The sequence below is a fragment of the Bubalus kerabau genome, chromosome 3, assembly GCF_029407905.1.
Source record: "Bubalus kerabau isolate K-KA32 ecotype Philippines breed swamp buffalo chromosome 3, PCC_UOA_SB_1v2, whole genome shotgun sequence".
Lineage (NCBI taxonomy): Eukaryota > Metazoa > Chordata > Mammalia > Artiodactyla > Bovidae > Bubalus > Bubalus kerabau.
This window is the reverse complement of record NC_073626.1, coordinates 132,973,029-132,993,391: the sequence shown is the minus strand read 5'-3', so window position 1 is coordinate 132,993,391 and position 20,363 is coordinate 132,973,029. Positions and strand designations below refer to the sequence as shown.

At 48.3% G+C, this 20,363-nt stretch overlaps 1 long non-coding RNA gene across 1 annotated transcript; it reads left to right on the top strand.

Moving 5' to 3' along the window:
• Positions 1-6,514: 6,514 nt before the first annotated feature.
• Positions 6,515-8,216, top strand: LOC129647786 (uncharacterized). Its single transcript, XR_008712503.1, has 3 exons — positions 6,515-6,654; positions 6,988-7,198; positions 7,409-8,216. It is a non-coding gene; the product is annotated as an uncharacterized LOC129647786 (long non-coding RNA).
• The last annotated feature ends 12,147 nt before the right edge of the window (positions 8,217-20,363 follow it).

The window sequence follows — 20,363 nt, the reverse complement described above, 5'->3', positions numbered from 1 at the left end:
TTGGCAGCCACAGTTGACTCCTGGGGCCAAGAGGAAAGAGAGTGAGTGGGGGAGGATGACTGCAAGGATCTCCCACCAGCGCATCATCTACCTGGAGTGGGGTGGGGGGCTCTGGTTGAGCACCAGAGCCCGAAGGTCATGTTTCCCCAATATGACTCACCACCTGGCCTGAGCTCACTCGTCCCTCCTCTCCACTCACTGCTGCTCCAAACGCCTCCCCAGACGTCTGGGCACCTCTGAAACTGCACACACATTCCCTGTGCTGGGAGGGAGGGCCCTGACCCTCAAGGTACATGACCAGACACTGCTCCTCCTTCAGAACCAGCTTTTACAGACCAGCCCCGAGAAAAGCCTTGCCTCCCTCCACACCTCCCCAGAGCTCCTTATCTCCATTGCTGCAGAACAAGTCTGAGTGATGCCTGAGCTGGGCCCCTAAGCCATCACCCCCTGCCCTGCACCCCTGGAGCCAGAGGCAGGAGCAGCCAGGCCCTTGTCCACATCTCCTGCCTGGCACAGCACAGGCTCAAGCACATTTATCTAATTGGGTTAATGCCCATCAGAGCTGATGCTGGCCTTGTAGATAGCTCTCAGCAGGTGAGGGGCATCTGGGGATCAGGGCCTTATTCTATTCGCACCCTCACAGTCCTCATAGACCTCGACTGGTCAGCCTGGCATGAATCTAGCCTACAGCAAACACTGGCTGCTTGGTTTAACACAAGTTATTCAACTTGCTTGTGCCTCAGTTTTCTCACCTTAAAAATTGACACAGTGACTGCCTCCCATGTGTGGGAAGCAGCATGTTTGGGAAGCCCGAGTGTGTGTGTCTGTGTGTGTGTGAGGTCCTGCACACTAACTCGTGCCTGTTACTGTCCTTAAGAAAGGCAGGCATCCAAGCCACTCTAGTCCCTGGCACATCCACCCCGCCCCCTCGTGTCTCCCACATCCATTTTCCACACTCAAGCCTCACGCATAAATCATCTGCTTGCTCTTTTATTTCTGTTTCTCCTTGGGCAGTTAGGACAAAGCTGATTTACATGCGAGGAACCTACCAGTGGAACAGAAGCAGGAAATCAGGATGGAAACAATTACAAATTAAAACCTATCACTTCTGCCGGGTCCATTGCCTCGTCTCATGGTGGTTGAGGTCAGCTCCCTTCGGAGAGGTCTCTGTGCGGGAGTCAGGGTGCGTGCCCTGTGTGGTCAGCTCTCCCCTTTCTCTGTGGGACCTGCCTGGTGGCATTCATGCATCCTTTCATTTGACAAGGATTTGTGGAAACCATAGCAATGTGTCTGGCAGCGTCCAGGGTCTGCATTTGGTGCTACCAAGAAGACTGGTCTGATCTAACCTGATTAGGAATAGTGACAGTTACACCCTTTCAACGTCCAGGTGTGATGAGGTGCTGGCTGTTAAGAAGAGGGAGAGCTGGGCAAACTATCTGCTGAGACCAGGAGCAGAGGGATGGCTGGTGCTTGTGAAAGGAGTAGAGGCAAAGCGCAGGCCTGGACAGGGAGGGCCCAGCAGAGAGCTGGGTAGAGGATTTGCAGGATGGATGTGTTTGATGGATGGAGTTGGAAGAACAATAGATTTCTCAGGAGTAGCCCTCACAGAAGGGAGAGGACAGAGTAGGACAGGACAGTGAAGTCTCCAGGCCACGGGGAGATCTTGAGTGTGCCAACCCATGGGAGCAGGATGGGGTGCACTCCAGATCACAGGATCTGTCTCTCCAGGGTCCTGAGCTGGGGAAATGCCAGACTCTCATTCTCCTGCAGGGAGGCAGCCGAGAAAGCGGAGTTACCTTGTCCTGAAGGCTGAGCAGACCTGAAGGAATTAGTGCGGCTGCCAGTGAACCCCACTCAGGGCACTGAGTCTTTTCTTGGAAGGGGGTCTGATTGGTGCGTCTCTGTGTCTGCCATAAAAAGAAGTGAATTTTGTTGGTCAAAAAGAGGGGAAGCAACTCTGCCCCCTACACCCTAGCCCTCAGGTTCCAGAAGCTTCTGAAGACAGGTCTGCCTGATGTGGAGGGTGGGAACACAGTAGCCATGCAGCCCTGGGCTGCCCAGAGATCAGGAGGTGGGATCAGGGTCTTCTCTAAAGGTGGAGACTGGAATCCATGGGCAGGGCTGGAAAAGAATTCTTGGTTGCCTCCCAGCCTCAGGACCTGCCACAGGGTGCTGGACAATGGGTTTGGATGGGGCGTCCTGAAGTCCCTGTACAAGTGGGGATAAGGGGACAGGTTTGTGCAGACTGAGGCCCCTGGGGACCTCCCACGTTGAGACACTTGGGGCTGGTATAGGTGCTAATGTGGCTTCCCAGCTGGCTTAGTAGGTGAAGAACCCACCTGCGATGCAAGAGACTCAGGAGACGTGAGTTCAGTCCCTGGGTTGGGAAGATCCTCTGCAGGAGGGCTGGCAACCCATTCCAGTATTCTTGCCTGGAGAATCCCATGGACAGAGAAGCCTGGTGGGCTACAGTCCATAAGGTCTCAAAGAATCGAACATGACTGAAGTGACTGAATATGCAGGCAGCCCTGCTGTGGAGTGTCTATTCATTACATTTTAAAATAAAACACTGGGGAAAGTGTTTGGTTCTTATTTTAGACATAGGGGATGATATGTCACCTGTCATTATTCCTTAGAACCAATTACCTGGGGAGTTGCTGTAACACACGTGCTGACCAGTTGAGATGTTCAGACTGTGCACAAGGAATGTGGCCTGTACTCCAGTTCTGCAAGGCTCAGCCCATCATCCGCTGCAACCACCCTGAAGGGAATTCAAGATGGATAAAAACAGGACACTGGCCCTAGACAGTTAGGATGCACATCAAAGGAGTAATTTCAATAAGCCCAGACTCCTGCAACTTTCTATAGGAAATCACTAAAGTTATTAACTTAAGATGTCTGGGGTTTTGTGTGTATGTGTGTATCATTAGCTTTTGATGTTTGACCACATGGGTTTTTTGTTTGGTTTGTTTGTTTTTTAGCAAAAACTCCTGTGTATCCTGGCTCCTCCCTTACCTCTTTGGAGCAGTTCTGCAGAGCTACCGACAGGCTGTCTCCCAGGCTATAGTTCTCAGTAAGGTCTCCAAATAAAACTTAACACCCAACTTTTAAGTCATGTGTTTTCCTTCAGTTGACAAGACCCAGGGTAGATTATGAGAAGAAAACTGGCAACAGAGGGTGCCTGCAGTTCTCCTAACAGCCCTGCTGCACTAACTCTGCCAGAGGGCATAACGTGACTCTGGGCACAGTGTTGAAATGACTGCACTGAGGCACAGGGAAGTCAACGAAAGTGGATGGACACGGCAGTGGGAGGAGAGAGACCAGCTGGAGCTTGGCAGCGGTGTGACCACAGAGATGTGAATGCAGGAACAGAAATCCCAGAGTCTCATGGCTGTCGAATGAGAGGACAGGCTAGGGACAACCACACATGCAGGAATGCGCAGGTAGAAATCTCAGGGAGGAGAGAGACTGGGAGTTGGGGACAGATTCTGTGGATAAACTGCCCATGTCTCCATGCAAGGAGTCCAGTTGAGGCTAATAGAGCGAAACAGAAATTGCACGCCCCCTACCACTGCGAAGACAGCTCTCAGTACGAGTCTGGCCATGTTGATCACCTGATCAGCAGAGGAAGAAGAAACTTCATGTTGAGGAGCCCGAAAAGTTCTGGGGATGCTGAGCTTGGAAAAGGGCAGGGAGGGGAGATGGTTAGTGACCATCACTCCTTCAAGGTCACTGTGTGTGATGGGAGCAGACATGCCATGGGATCTCAAGGGTGAGATGGGCTCTCTGGGTTGATGTTACAGGCAGATAGTTCCCAGTTCCAGTTAAAGAAACATTTGCTAAGAAGTAGCGGTCCAGTGTTCTTGCCTGGAGAATCCCAGGGACAGGGGAGCCTGGTGGGCTGCCGTCTCTGGGGTCGCACAGAGTTGGACACGACTGAAGCGACTTAGCAGCAGCAGCAGAAGCAGTGACATGTTAGGGAGAGTGTTGTGGGCAGCACAGTGATGGAGGAAATGCAGACAAACATTCTGGAGAGGCTCTGAGATCAGATGGCCCTGGGTTTGAATCCCATTCAGATGTAGATGATGTTGTTTAGACGCTAAGTCGTTTTGACTATTTTGTGACTCCCATGGACTGTAGCCCACCGGGTTCCTCTGTCCATGGGATTTCCTAGGCACGAATACTGGAGTGGATAGCCATTTCCATCTCCAGGGGATCTTCCTGACCCATGGATTGAACCTGTGTCTCTTGCATTGGCAGGCAGATTCTTTACCATTGAGCCACCAGGGAAGCCCGTAGATACACATACCTCAGTCTTAAAAAAAAAAAAAAAAAGTTGACCTTGGGAATTGAATTTGCTTGGGCCTGGGACACACACACACACACATACACACACACACGACATGCTCAGTAAGAAATGAGACTGAACAGGGCCGCAGCACATTTGCAGAAGTAGAGCAGCTGGTTCCAAGCTGCTGCTGACTCCTGGATGGGATTGGTGAGGTCAGACCCTGGGTGCCTGACCCTGAGAGGGGACCCAGATCACCCACCTGATAGCCAGGCTACCTGCTTCACCAGCCCCTGGATTTGCACATCCAAGGCACCACCTCTCCTGGTTAAATGAAGAGTGGAGGTTCCTCACGTTCTCCCTCCTGTGCACAAACTCAGAAAGGGCAAACTAACCGGAAAATTAAGGTGACTGGTGATGCTCGCAGGACAGCAGAGATGAAATGGATCTGACTGCACAGACAGGGAAGAGAAAATGAGCTCTGGGGCCTTCTCACCCCACTTTGATCATCGAAGAGGCTGTAAGGGTCACAGACAAGGAGCCCTTCTGGAATCAAACACCATTTTTAACTGATGGAGCCCTTTTAATTGGGCCGCACTTAAATCTGCCAGGCTCCCTGGAATCAAGGGAGTGAGAAGTCGATTGTAGGAACTTGGGGAGGAAGCAGGTCGAATTGTTATCACTGGAGGCTGAACAAAGCCATCCTGAGCTCTGCTCTGTGATGATCACCACAGTTAATTAACACAGCTCCTTGAACTACTCTGTCCCAGGGAGAGGGAGAGGCCAGCAGGAGGAACAGGCTGGCGGTTAATAACCTACTTCAACCCCAGCTCCCACCCTAGCCCCAGGACTGAAGTCTCCCAGGCCCCAGGAACCCCAGGTTGGACTCCCCTGTTTTGGATTCCCTGCCCTGGGTCCGTCCACCCCTCCTCCTTGTCCTGGGGCCAGAGGGTGGTGTCAGCTCCAGAGCAGGTGGGTGGATCCAGGAGGTGGAGCCTACCCCTGGGAACTTCTGTGCCAAGAAAGGTCACCAGCAAACTGTCCTCTCACCGGCATTTGTCCTGAGTGCCTACCATGGGTTGAGCACTCAGCAGACCAAAAGGGGACATGCCCTTTAGCTGAGTCCTGGTGGTCATAGGAAAGACAGACACTGGAGGTGACCTGGCTGAGAAGGGAGCTCCCCAATAGCGACCACCGGGAGGAGAATGAAGCAGCTGGACTCTGTTGACTAAAAAATGTAGTTACAACCTGAAAGTAGGCAGTTTATTTTATCTGGTGGGAGTGCTTAGGACTCCAAGCCCAGGGGACAGTAGCTTGGAATTTTCTCAGTAGCTCTCAGAAAACTGCTCCAAGGAGGCAGGAGGGGAAGTCAGGCTTTATAGAAGTCTGCAACAAAGGGAGCCAAGAGTCTGAACATCAAAAGTCAGGCATGAAGTTAAGGAATTTAGCATTTGTTGCAAGGGAAGATGCAAGCCTCTGGGCTCACTGAATTCATTCTTTTCATCTGCACCTCAGCTTTCTGGGGCCAAATCCTCTTTCCTTGTTCACCTTGCTTCTGGCATTCCCCCAGCTCCTCAGTGGGGTGACAACATCCGGCAGTTTTGAGAGCCCTCATTCACATTTGGAAGCCAGGAATCGCTGATGGCTGTGACATTTATTGTTGATTAATATGGCAGAAGATATTTTCACTTCACAACTCCCAGGCCTGGGGTAGGACTAGGACCCAAGAAGGAGAAGTGGCAGCCATGAGACAGCCGGGGACAGATTCCAGAAGCGGAAAAGGCAAGCACAGACACGTGGAGCAGGAGAAATACTTGGTGCTTCAGGTGCAAAAGACAGGGTGAGAGTGGACCAGGGCCACGCTTCCCACAAGGCCTTGTGGGCAGGACAAGCAGTCTGACTTTTTTTCGGAGTGAAATGTTTGAAAATAGCCACAGACAGTCCATTAATTGGCTTGGCTCACTCTGTGCATGCATTCATTTTGCTGCCCATTCATTCGCATGCTCGCGCACTCATTATCACACACCTATTATGTATGCATTCTGAGGTTTGTTTATCCCATTCCCTTCCCTATTGACTTTCAGTAATCACTTTCCAAAGGGGTGCTGGGGGCTTCCAGGTCAAAATAGCGCTGTGGCAGGGAGTGAGCACTAGAGGGCGCACACAGCACGCGCATGCCGCCAACCGCGCCGTGGCTCTGCGGGCGGCGCCGGGGAGAACAATCCCGGAGCATTCCGGTCTTCTCGGCAGTTATCCATCCTGGTTCTTCCACTCCTCGCTGCACAGATGGGGCAACTAAGGCCCGCGGAATGGGCATGACTTGTGCAGGGTTACTCGGCGAAGAAAGGGCTGAGCGGTCAAGAGAGGTGGGGGCTTTTGCGCAGAGCCGAGTAGCCTCAGGGTGAGGGCCTAGGGTGCCCGGAGGCCACCGGAGTAAGCGCGGCCAGGCTCGTTCCTGATGCCCGGTGGCACAGAGCCCATGGGTGGCTGTTCCAGCTGGGGTGCACCCCTCTGGAAGGAAGGGAATGGGGGAAGCCTTGGCGACTCAGCCTGGGCCAGTCATGCAGACCGAGGAGCTGGCGGTGCGGGAGGCGGACCTGGGTTCTGAGGGTTGGAGGGCTTGCGCCGCCCGCATCCCTGCCCCTCACCTCCCACCCTGCATGGCCCCAGGCTCACTGCGCTTCCTCTCTGCTCAACAGTGCTATTCCGGCTGAACAAATAGTGAGAACCAGAGAGGTCGGGTGATTTGCCCAAGGCTGCACAGCGAGAAAGCAGCGGAAGGCTAAACCTCAGCCCAGCAGCCAGAACTCAGCTCCCTGGAGGGTGGAGATGCGGCTGGAGTCAGATTCTGGGCTGCGCTCCGAGGAACAGTGACCTGGAACGGTGACAACCGGCCAACGTTTCCCGCAGGTCCGCCCCTCCTGGGAATCCCTAGGTCCCTAGAGGTGGGGCCAGGAGAGTGGAGAGTGGCTGCCTGCTCTGGGAAGGTCTGAGGCGGGTGCGGGTTGGGGGGCTAGGAAAAGCTGGGCTGCAGGGCTGGGGAGGCGCTGTGCCTGGTTTTTTGTCCTCATACCCCTCTGTGACATGGGTCTGGACATGCTGCCCTTTCGGCTCCTGTAGGTTCTTCCGAAGTCCCGGGAAACTGCAGGTCACCAGATTCGGAATTTAAAACATCAGATGGCTGGTCCTTTCCCCCTGTAAACTCCGGCGCCGGGTATGGATGTTACTGGGCCATGTGGCCCTGGAGTGGGGTTCTCCTTGTGCTTCAGGGGTGCTGTTGAATCCAGATGGGCTCTGGGCCCAGTTTACCATCTACCCCTATCCCGCCCAATCTGAGCCTCATCTTTTTTTGTCAAACCTCCAGTCCCATGGCATCCACCTGGTCCCCATGGGTGGCTTCTCACCAGAATGAATTCTGCCGTGCTCCAGCACTCACCACTCACTTGCCCACTTCTGAACCCTTCCTTACCCCTCCTGGAAACATCCCTCCCCTCCTGGCTGGGGCTGTTGATTTCCTCCCCTCCAGTGGAGATGGGGTGTGCAGTGAGAACCCTGAGGTCCTCTCCCATCACCCACTGCCCTCCTGTTGCCCCAGTCACCATTGCCCAGTCACGGCTGTTTGTTGACACCCGGGCCTTGCAGCTGTGTTGGGATCTGCTCGCCACCTCCTCAGTGTGTCATCAGGCAGTGAGGATCTGCCTGATACGCTCACACACACTGGCCTCAGCTTTCCTGGCCTCCTTGTCTCTGGGGACCATCGCTGGGAGTCTAGGTCCACGGCCCATGCCTGCATCCCTTTGGATCCTGGATGTTATTGAGACTCTCCAACTGTTCCCTCAGCTCTCTGCCCCTCAGCCACTTTGTGACCTCAGCTCCCTCCCTCTCCACAACCCCCCAGGCAGCACCCCTTTCTGTCTCCCAACCCACCTTAGAGTTCTCCATGTTCTCTTTCAGTGTTGCTTCCCTATCCCCATGGGCGCTCTCATCTCTGCTTTCTTCCAGCAAGTCTGGAAAAGCCCCATTCCTGGGGCAAGTCTACCTCCCCTCTGCCTTCTGCCAACCTGCTCCTGCACAACCGGGCACTGTGTCACAGGCGCCAGTGAATTCATCATCCCTGAAGCAGGTGGGGTTCCCCCTCTTCTCCTTGTTGCCACCTGGAATTTGGGTATGATGTCTGGAGCTCCTGTAGCCATCTTGGACCATTTGGCTACTCGAGAAGTTAAGACCCTATGCTAAGGAGAGTGGAGCAGAAAGATAGGGGCCTAGCACTATGAAGCTTTGGACAACGCCCCCCATGGACTTCACTTATGGGACAGGGGACAAATCCTCTGTCTTGTTAAAGCCACTGTTGTCAGATGGTTTTAGTGGCAGCTGAGAATGTGATCTGGGGCAGTGAGGGCATCCTGGACCTGTGGCTGTGGGAGGCATGGTCAGGAGGTGTGTGGGGAACAGCTGGTGAGGGCCAGGGTGGAGGAGTGAGGGGCAGACCACAGTGGTCTGAGCAGGGGTGGGGACGACCTGAGAGAGCTGAGCCTGGAGTTTGACAGCGAGAGAAGCTTGTGATAGGAAGCAGGGGAGCCCCTCCTCACCCACAGGGACCACAGCACACGCTGGGGTCAGGGCATAGGCAGTGGCTTCTGTGCAGGCAGGTTTGGAAAGTTGCTTCACCATGGGCCGGGGGGCAGGGCACTTTGTGCTCATCTGTGTCAGGGCAACTGCTCAGAAGCTGGTTATTTCCTCTTGTTCCTCCCCCCAGCCCCAGACCCAAAGATGAAGGAGGATCGGTCAAGTGACCCTCACCTCGTCACTTAGGTGAATTGTATCTCAGTCTCCTTTCACGCCGCAGGAGATGCTGTGAGGATGGAGCAAGATAATGCCCATGGAACATCCATCACCTCACCATGTCTGGTGCCTTCCCCATCCCTAACCTGACCCTCAGAGAGAGTGTCTTATGGGAAAGGTTGCATGAAGGGCAGTGGCGCCTATAATGCTCATAGGCTTTGGGGACGTGCTGACCTGTCTCATGGTCCTGCCTCTTCTACTCACTCTCCCAGGGACCTTGACCAATTTCTTTTACTCTCTGATGTTGCTCCATCTGTGAAAGTCACTTAATTGTGTCCAACTCTGCAACCCCATGGATTATACAGTCCATGGAATTCTCCAGGCCAGAACATGGGAGTGGGTAGCCTTTCCCTTCTCCAGGGGATCTTCCCAATCCAGGGATTGAAGCCTGGTCTCCTGCATTGCAGGCAGATTCTTTACCAGCTGAGCCACAAGGGAAGCCCAAGAATACTAGAGTGGGTAGCGGATCCCTTCTCCAGCAGATCTTCCCTATCCAGGAATCAAACCAGGGTTTCCTGCACTGCAGGCAGATTCTTTCCCAACTGAGCAGTCAGGGAAGCACCCATCTGTAACACAGGGTTAACAACTCAGAATATCTGGGCAGAGATTAAGTGAGCATCCTTTCCTGTGAACATCTCTCTTCTTAGTTGGCGAGGGATGTGGGCTAGGAGGCAAAGAAATAAAGGACAACAGTAGACTGGGAAAGACTAGAGATCTCTTCAAGAAAATTAGAGATACCATTAAGGAACATTTCATGCAAAGACGGGCACAATAAAGGACAAAAATAGTATGGACCTAACAAGCAGAAGATATTAAGAAAACATGGCAAGAATACATAGAAGAACTATACAAAAAAGATCTTCATGAACCAGATAACCACAATGGTGTGATCACTCACCTAGAGCCGGATTTCCTGGAATGCAAAGTCAAGTGGACCTTAAGAAGCATTACTATGAACAAAGCTAGTGGAGGTGATGGAATTCCAGTGGAGCTATTTCAAATCCTAAAAGATGATGCTGTAAAAGTGCTGCACTCAATATGCCAGCAAATTTGGAAAACTCAGCAGTGGCCACAGGACTGGAAAAGGTCAGTTTTCATCCCAATCCCAAAGAAAGGCAATGCCAAAGAATGCTCAAACTACTGCACAATTGCACTCATCTCACACGCTAGTAAAGTAATGCTCAAAATTCTCCAAGCCAGGCTTCAACAGTATGTGAACCATGAACTTCCAAATGTTCAAGCTGGATTTAGAAAAGGCAGAGGAACAGAGATCACATTGCCAACATCCAATGGATCATGGAAAAAGCAAGAGATTTCCAGAAAAACATCTACTTCTGCTTCATTGACTGTGCCAAAGCCTTTGACTGTGTAGATCAAAACAAACTGTTGAAAATTCTTCAAGAGATGGGAATACCAGACCATCTGACCTGCCTCCTGAGAAATCTGTATGCAGGTCAGGAAGGAACAGGTAGAACTGGACATGGAACAACAGACTGGTTCCAAATTGGGAAAGGAGTACATCAAGGCTGTATATTGTCGCCCTGCTTATTTAACTTATATGCTGAGTACATAATGAGGAATGCTGGGCTGGAGGAAGCACAAGCTGGAATCAAGATTGCCGGGAGAAATATCAATCACCTCAGATATGCAGATGACACCACCCTTATGGCAGAAAGTGAAGAAGAACTAAAGAGCCTCTTGATGAAAATGAAAGAGGAGAGTGAAAAAGTTGGCTTAAATCTCAACATTCAGAAAATTAAGATCATGACGTCTGGTCCCATCACTTCATGGCAAAAAGATTTAGGAACAGTGGAAACAGTGAGAGACTTTATTTGGGGGGGCTCCAAAATCACTGCAGATGGTTATTGCAGCCATGAAATTAAGACACTTGCTCCTTGGAAGAAAAGCTATGACACACCTAGACAGCATATTAAAAAGCAGAGACATTACTTTGCCAACAAAGGCCCATCTAGTTAAAGCTATGGTTTTTCCAGTAGTCATGTATGGATGTGAGAGTATATGGAAAGCTGAGCACCAAGGAGTTGATGCTTTTGACCTGTGGTGTTGGAGAAGACGCTTGAGAGTCTCTTAGACTGCAAGGAGATCCAACCAGTCCATCCTAAAGGAAATCAGTCCTGAATATTCATTGGAAGGACTGATGCTGAAACTGAAACTCCAATATTTTGGCCACCTGATGTGAAGAACTGACTCACTGGAAAAGACCCTGATGCTGGGAAAGATTGAAGGTTGGAGGAGAAGGGGACAACAGAGGATGAGATGGTTGGATGGCATTACCAACTCTCTGGACATGAGTTTGAGTAAACTCCAAAAGTTGTTGGAGATGGACAGGGAAGCCTGGCGTTCCGCAGTCCATGGGGTTGCAAAGTGTCAGACATTGAGCAACTGAACTGAGACCTGACACACAAGCTGTTCAACCACCAGCCTCCCCCTCTGCCAGACACCATGCAAACCTGCTGGTACCTGCTTGTAAACAGACTGACGGCCCAAGCTCTGAAATTGCTGTTGAGGAATTTTTCAAGGGAAATCTGTTTAATTCATCTTTGGAAATAGGAGTCCTCAACATAGAGTAAGAACTGTTCCAAAAATAATCATGCTTTGTGGAGGCCCACACTTAGACGGTCTGTAAATAAAGATACAAAGAATGGGGTTGAGCCACCTGGTTATGCTGATGGTTAGGGTTAGGGTTATGGAAGGCCTGGGGGGCATGAAGCGGATAGAGCTGGCCATTGCGAGGGTCAGTATGAGCATGTCCCCAACCTCAAGATGCCAAAATAGTGAAGAAGAAACTGGCTGCCCTTTATGACCTCTTCCACCTAAAGCAGAAGGGCTGGGGGAGATAAGATGCTTGGGAGGCCCTGTTTCCATCAGCTGAGGCGCCAGGGTGGTAGTGTCCTGCTTCTTTGCTTGACCCCTTCTGGTGCTGTGAAAAGGACATAGTCAGATGGTTGTGGCTTTAGCAAGTATGGCTCCCTTTAGAAACAGATTCCCAGCTGGGCCAGATCTGAGCCCACATCTGATGCTGAGTCTGTGCTTTGTCCCTGAATGCCACCTGCGCTGCTGCCCTTGGGAGAGGGTGTGGGGCCTCCAGGACCACCACCCCATGGGCATCTTCAGGACTGCTGGCCCCTGGGGAGGGCACCTCCCTTCCAGGAAGGAGCCCCCACTACCCCAGAATGAATTCCACCCTTGTTTAGAAGGGAAAGCATCTTCCCTTTTGGCTCAGATGGTAAACATCCCACCTGCAATGCAGGAGACGCAGGTTTCATCCCTGGGTTAGGAAGATCTCCTGGAGAAGGGAATGGCAACCCACTCCAGTATTCTTGCCTAGAGAATTCCGGACAGAGGAGGCATGGACAGAGGTGACTGGTGGGCTACAGTCTATGGGCTCGCAAAGATTTGGACACAACTGAGCGACTAACAGTTTAAAAGGGGAAGGTACTCATTAGTGGAACGCAATTGAGAGGGCTGGGGAGAGTCATACAGGTGTAGTAACTTCTGTTAAGGGAAATTTTTTCACTTAATTTTCCATAGAATAGTCATCCTCTGTGCTAAGATGATGCCAGGAGAGGTGGTGACATTGCATGGTGACTGTGGAGTGGCTGGCCCATTGTCTCCTAAGGAGCAGGGCTGGTTGACTCAGATGTGACTTTGGTCTCCAGAGTCCATCATGCTCCATCTGTGTGTAAGCTGCTGGATCTCAGGTTCTGCTTCCAGGGGCTATTTGTTGCCTGGCTACCCAGGGCTCCTTAGGGACTCCACGACAACCTCAGACTGGAGCAGGATCTCAGGTACTTAGGGCAGTTCTGGGTACTCAGCGCCTGGACTCGTTCCTAAGGCTGTTGCATCAGTGAGTGGGAGGTTCCATGCCAGCCAGGACAGTGAGACCTTGTAGGTTCTGCAGCTGCGGAAGCATTCAGGCAGCGGCACGGGAAGAGTTTTCCAGAAACCGAAGCCCATTTCTCTGAGCACGGAGGCACGTCTCTGCCTGTGTTTCTGCCTGACTGTGGCTGTCTGCCCACATTGATGTTGAATGGAAGTGGGTGGTGATATTTTGACATGGTAACAAATGTAGCTTTCATTCTTGGCAATCTTTAATTTAGAACATCCTTCTCCCATCCCAGCTCTTGATGCTGAAGTGGGTTGGACCCACTCACCCACTGTGGAAAAAGAAGCGACGGTGGACAAATGAAAAAGATAATTGGCTGCAGGCTCCTGGGGAGAAGTGGCAGCAGCCACATCAGATAAATGTGGCACTGCAGAGTTAGGAAGATCTTGGTCTTCTTCCTGAGCCTGGGCCGGTGGAGGGGACTTAAGTGAGTGAGTGAAAGTTGCTCAGTCATATCCGACTCTTTACAACCCCATGGACAATACAGTCCATGGAATTCTCCAGGCCAGAATACGGAAAGTGGGTAGCCTTTCCTTTCTGCAGGGGATCTTCCCAACCCAGGGATCGAACCCAGGTCTCCCGCACTGCAGGCAGATTCTTTACCAGCTTGCTGCTGCTGAGTCGCTTCAGTCGTGTGCGACCCCATGGACAGCAGCCCACCATGCTCCCCTGTCCCTGGGATTCTCCAGGCAAGAGTACTGGAGTGGGTTGCCATTGCTTTCTCTGCTTTACCAGCTTGGGAGGCACTCAGCCCCTCTAAGCCCCCTCCTTCCCACCTTCCTTCAGCCTGATACATACAGTAGATCTGGCCAGAGAAGGGTCTAGGATGAGAGGGCCTGGGAAATCTGTGGAATGTTCCAGAATGGGACAGAAGGAGCCAAGAAGGGGTACTCGCTGGATGGGGAGAAGATGTTCTGGAGAGGGGAGCCTGGAGCCTGGGTGGGAAAGCACCTTCTCAGTTGGGTGGAAAAGAGACAGGCTGGGTGCTGGTCAGCTCAGTAGCTGTCAGCAGCTTTGAGGGCCACAGTCTGGGACCAGACACCATCTACTCAGGCCTGGGTGGGATTTATAAACTTTCAGAGCTCAGACACTGCCCTGGTGAGCAACAGAGAAAGAACACTGCGGGGAAAAGCCTCATATACATAAAATACATATGATTAGTCTTTTCTGGAATTGACAGGATGGAGGCTTGAGACAGAAATTATATTCAATTATAGAAAAGGTTAGAAGATATGTACTTATTTTTATTTAATTATTTTTCATATATATATATATATATATAAAATACACACACACACACACACACACACATATGTATACTTTTCAGATTCTTCAGTCAAGAATACTGGAGTGGATTGCCATGTCCTCCTCCAGAGGCTCTTTCCAAATGAGGGATTGAAGCCAACTTTCTCACATCTCCTGCATTTAGAAGTGGGTTCTTTGCCACTAGTGCCCACCTGGGAAGTTGTATATATAGACCAGTTATATATATATATATATATATATATAATTATTTTCTAGTTTTATATATATATATATTCAGATTTTCTTTTGCATTATAGGTAATTACAAGATATTGAGCAGAGTTCCCTGTGCTATACAGTAGGTCCTTGTTGGTTACCTATTTTATATACAGTACTGTGTATATGTTAGTGTGTATATGTTAATCCCAAACTCCTACTTTATCTCCCCCTCCTTAGCTATCCCCTTTGGTAACCAAGTTTTATAAAACATATATATTTTTTGCATATTCAAATTTGTGACCAAATTTGACCCCAAAGAGACGTTCCACATGTTTGGCATTGCATCGCAGATGCCAGTGGAGTCCCTGTGTCCCTAGGAGGTCAGGGTAGACTTCTCTTTACCCCTCACCCCCAGTTCTGCACCCTGGCAGCTCAGTGAGCACTGCGTACCTTCACCAGGAGTCTAGTCTTCACCCTAGGTTGTATGTTGAAGATCTTTAAATACAAGCAGTGCTTGATGTTAGGAATTTTTTTTTCAGGCAAGGCTTCACTGGGGTCCCTGCTGCAGCAGGTAGGAGCCAGAAGCAGCAGGTTCCCTTGCTCACTCACTGGCTGAGTGGGGGCAAGCTGGTCCCTTCTATGGGGTTAGGATAGGGGTGTGTGGTGTGTCCAGGGTTGGAGCTGGAGGGGTGGCTTAGGTGATTTGCCCACAGCTCTGGTGGTGTTGAGTGCAGGGGGCATGCACAGTACCCTGTTTTTGTTCCTAACATCCTGTTTTTGCTCCAGGCTCTTCAGAAGTGGCAGTTGGATTTTTTGGTCTCTTTGTTATCTTTGGTCCAAAATTTGCCTAACTGCGCATGCATGCAATTATTTTTATTTTCTACCTTGTTTTACATACATGTACCCTTACCGAGTGTAATAATACTCTTTTATGGAAAATGTAAAAAATGCATTGCATTCTTCTTGGTTCAGTGAACAAGATTTGACCCAACAGGACTGACTCTTCCCTGATGCCAGGCCCACTACTCCTTCAAGCTCACTGCCCCTGTGCTGTGACTCCGGCTCTCAGATGACACTTCTTGTGGCTGTCAGCTGACCAGCTCTGTTGGGATGGAGGAGGGCATAGGTTATGGAAGCCCAGTAGTGGCCTCAGAATGATTGGCTCCTCCAAGTCTGTATTTGAGGGCGGGGCCTGTCACACCCTCAGCCTCAGTCTATTCTCTGCTGCCCATCATCCATCTCCTGGACTTGCTCTGCATCTGCAGGGCTGGCCACGATGCCTGGTGAGGAATGAATGTTCAGTGGAGGGTACCTAGTTTAATTATTATTTATTGTTGCCCAAGAATAAACAAGGCAGTCAGAGGAAACAAAGTAAGAAAACATCTTCAAGTTTAAAAGAGAGAGATTATGAAAACAATTGAGAGGATGAAATAGTGTTTAGCTATGTTTCTCTGTTTTATACAGTATTGGTTAACTCCATGCTAAGATGAAAATGTCAGTATTATTTACATTTTTTCCTGTATATCCTCTTGTACCTTTCTGTTACTTATTTTTATATTATCAGGACATACAATATTCTTATACAGTAAGCAAAATCCCTATAGTTGTAGAGTGTTGCTTGTAGATGTAAACAGATTCATTGCTGACCTCCAGATTTTAAATAATTTTTCCACTTCCAAACTCTTTATTTATTTTTCTTTATTATTATTATTCTTTTTGATTGAAGTATAGTTGATGTACAATATTATATATTATTTATTGTTTAGTCACTCAGTCATGTTGGACTCTTTGCAATCCCATGGACTGCAGCATGCCAGGCTTCCCTTTCCTTCACCATCTCCTGGAGCTTGCTCAAACTCATGTCCATTGAGTTGGTGATGACATCCAACTATCTTGTCCACTGTCGTCCCCTTCTCCTCCTGCCTTCTATCTTTCCCAGCATCAGGGTCTTTTCCAAAAAGTCGGCTCTTTGCATCAGTTTCCCAAAGTATTGGAGTTTCAGCTTCAGCATCAGTCCTTCCAGTGAATATTCAGGACTGATTTCCTTTAGGATGGACCAGTTGGATCTTCTTGCAGTCCAAAGGACTCTCAAGAGTCTTCTCCAACACCACAGTTCAAAAGCACCAATTCTTTGGTGCTCAGCCTTCTTTATGGTCCACATCCATTCATGACTACTGGAAAAACCGTAGCTTTGGCTATCTGGACCTTTGTTGGCAAAGTAATGTTTCTGCTTTTTAATATACTGTCTAGGTTTGTCATAGCTTTTCTTCCAAAGAGCAAGTGTCTTTTAATTTCATGACTGCAGTTTCACCATCTGCAGTGATTTTGGAGCCCAAGAAAATAAAGTCTGTCATTGTTTCCATTGTTTCCCCATCTATTTGCCATGAAGTGATGGACAGGATACTATGATCTTCATTTTTTGAAGGTTGAGTTTTAAGCCAGCTTTTTCATTCTCCTCTTTCACCTTCATCTAGAGGCTCTTTAGTTCCTCTTTTCTTTCTGCAATAAGGGTGATGTCATCTGCATATCTGAGGTTATTGATATTTCTCCCAGCAATCTGATTCCAGCTTGTGCTTCATCCAGCCAGACATTTCATATGATGTACTCTGCATAGAAGTTAAATAAACAGGATGACAATATGTAGCCTTGACATACTCCTTTCCCAATTTTGAACCAGTCTGTTGTTCCATGTGATGTACAATATTGTTTGTTATAGATGTACAGTATAATGATTCACAGTTTTTAAAGGTTATAATCCATGTATTCCCCATGTTGTACAATACATCCTTGTAGCTTATTTTATACACAATAGTATGTACCTCTTCATCCCTTACCCTGTATTGCCCCTCTTCCTTCCCTCCTTTCACAGGGTAGCCACTAGTTTGTTCTGAGTCTGTTTCTTTTCTGTTAATATTTTCTAGTTTGTTGAATTTTATAGATTCCACATGGAAGTTATATCATACTGTATTTATCTTTCTCTGCCTGATGTATTTCACTTAGCATAATGCCCTTTATGGTTCCCTGGTGGCAATGTGGGAGACCTGGCTTTGATCCCTGAGTTGGGAAGATGCCCTGGATGAGGGCATGGCAACCCACTCCAGTATTCTTGCCAGGAGAATCTCCATGGACAGAGGAGCCTGGTGGGCTAGTCTATGGGGGTTGCAAAGAGTTGACACAACTGAGTGACTAAGCACACACAATGCCTTTAAGTCCATCCATATTGTTGCACATGGCAGGATTTCATTCTTTCTTGTGGCTGAGTAATATTCTATTGTGTATGTGTAATGTGTGTGTGTCGGAGAAGGCAATGGCACCCCACTCCAGCACTCTTGCCTGGAAAATCCCATGGATGGAGGAGCCTGGTAGGCTACAGTCCATGGGGTCGCTAAGAGTCGGACACGACTGAGCGACTTCCCTTTCACTTTTCACTTTCATGCATTGGAGAAGGAAATGGCAACCTACTCCAATGTTCTTGCCTGGAGAATCCCAGGGATGGGGGAGCCTGGTGGGCTTCTGTCTCTGGGGTCGCACAGAGTCGGACATGACTGAAGTGACTTAGCAGCAGCAGCAGCAGCAATGTGTGTGTGTATAACATCTTCTTTATCCATTCATTTGTTGATGGACACTTAGGTTGCTTCCACATCTGGCTATTTTGAATAATACTGTTGTGAACACTGGGTCCAGATTCTTTAATTCTCTGTCTTAATTGTCTAGATTTTTTTGTAAAATGTTTTCTTGAATAAAGATTTTTGGATTTGATAATCTCTGAGGTTATCATGCTCGCATATGTTAACCTATTGCCTAAGTGATTTAAAAAGATGTCTTGGCTTTTAACCCTATGTGGTATCTTGGCTGAGTAGCCTACGCTTTTTTATTTCAGGACTTGTAGATGTTGCTCTGTTAACTTGACATTATTGTTACCATGGATAAACTTGATACCAGATGTATATTTTTTTTATCTTTCTAGATTATTTATTGTCTGTCAGGATGCTTGAAAAAAATCTTTCTTTTTTCCCTTTAGTTGTAATAGTTAACTAGAATATAAGATATTTCAACATTTTGTGCTTTGTTTGTATTTCCTGTGTTAAAATGTGCTTTTTAATATATAGATTGTTTTCCCCCTGAATTTCAGAGACTCTTTTGGAATAATTACATGGCCCATATTTTGGGAAGTGTTTTGATTGCTTTTGTCTTTTCCCTCATGATTATTTCTTTTGTTATATTTCTGCTTTTCATCTGTTTTCACTATCCAGTTGCTTAACCTCCCTGAGCCCCATTATAACGTCAGGATGGCACGCTTGTTTCTAGAAATAAAAATCTTAATATAGGCAGAACTCTTAAAACAGTGCTTGGCCCAGAGCAAGTCATATGCAGATGACACTGATTATTATTTTTATGAATTTTTGTTTGATGTTATTATTGTTCGTCATAATGGAGTTGTTTACTCTTGAAGCCAGACAGCCACATATTAGCTGTGTGACCTTGGACAAGATGCTAAACCTCCCTGTGCCTTATTTTCCATCTTTGATAAGCAGAAGTAATAGTTGTCTTTATCTCATATGACTGTAATGAAGATGAAGGGTTGATTTTGATAAAGGGCTTAGAACAGTGCTGGCACATAGAAATAGTTTGTGTGTTGTTAAATAAACATCTTCTCAAGCTTTTCCTGCAAATGAGCAATAAAAATCAGTGGTTTTATTCATTTCTCAGGGTTTCTAATGTACTATTAGTTTTGTAATGATGTTGTTTTGTTGTTAACTTACTTCTGTATGTCTACCTTCCCTTTTTAAATTTTATCCTGTTTGTGAGTCCTCTTGTTTTATGCTTTAGGCCCTTTAAAGTTCTTAAAGTAGTTGCTATCAGCGGTTTAGTGATGCAGTTTCCGCCAGCCAATTCAGCTGGAAACCTGACTGTCTTTTGATTAATTGTTCTTTTTTATCATTGCCTATCTGGCAATCTTTAAAAGCTCACTACATTACCCAACCTACGGAGTAAGCCAGGAAAGTGCCTCTGAACTTAAATAAGGGCTTTACAATGTGGCTAATATATGCTGTTTCCTTCTTCCCGCCTGGCTGAAGGAAGCAAAACAGTCTCCCCAAAACTGAGTTGGTTCCAACACACTCCCATGCTTGCAGAGAAATATAAATTCTCTCAACTGTCTTATAGGCTTGAGAACAGCAAGGGTCAGGTTGGCTAATTTTAATTATATTCACTTAGCATGTCTTGAAGCCCATAAATCTAAATGCCAATAAATTAATATATCATGCCGAAGGCCTTCCAGCCACAGCATTAAATCAACTATGCAGGGAGTGCTGTGTGGAACAGGGCAAACTCCCAGAAGCTTGAGTATTTCAATTTCACTGTATTAATCTGCCATTAAAGGGGCCCTCAAGTCCCAGTGTCCATGTGTGTGACCGTGAGCAATGGTAATTTGCTAGGTATGAATTCAGCCCATTGTACCCTTGGCTTTTGCACAGCTGTCCACCCACCCGTGCCCCCGAGGGTGGATGCTAAGTTCTCCCTATCCAGGGGCATCATGCTTTCAGAGATGAGGTGATCCTTTTGTTGTAGGAGTGATATATTACATTGAATTAAGAGTTTGATCAGGCCTGGGATTAAGGTGTGGCAGGTAAGGAGCCAAATCTTGTCTATACCACTTGCACTTTGTCCACTAAAAAAGATGTACAACTTGAGAATTGTGAGTTAAGTTTTATTTGGGGCAAAATGAGGACTGCAGCCCGGGAGGCAGCATCTCAGATAGCTCTGAGAGACTGCTCCAAAGCAGCAGTGGGGGAAAGTCAATATATAAGGTTTTGGTGAAGAGGGAGTTCAATACCATGAAGCACTCAATTTACATAGGTTT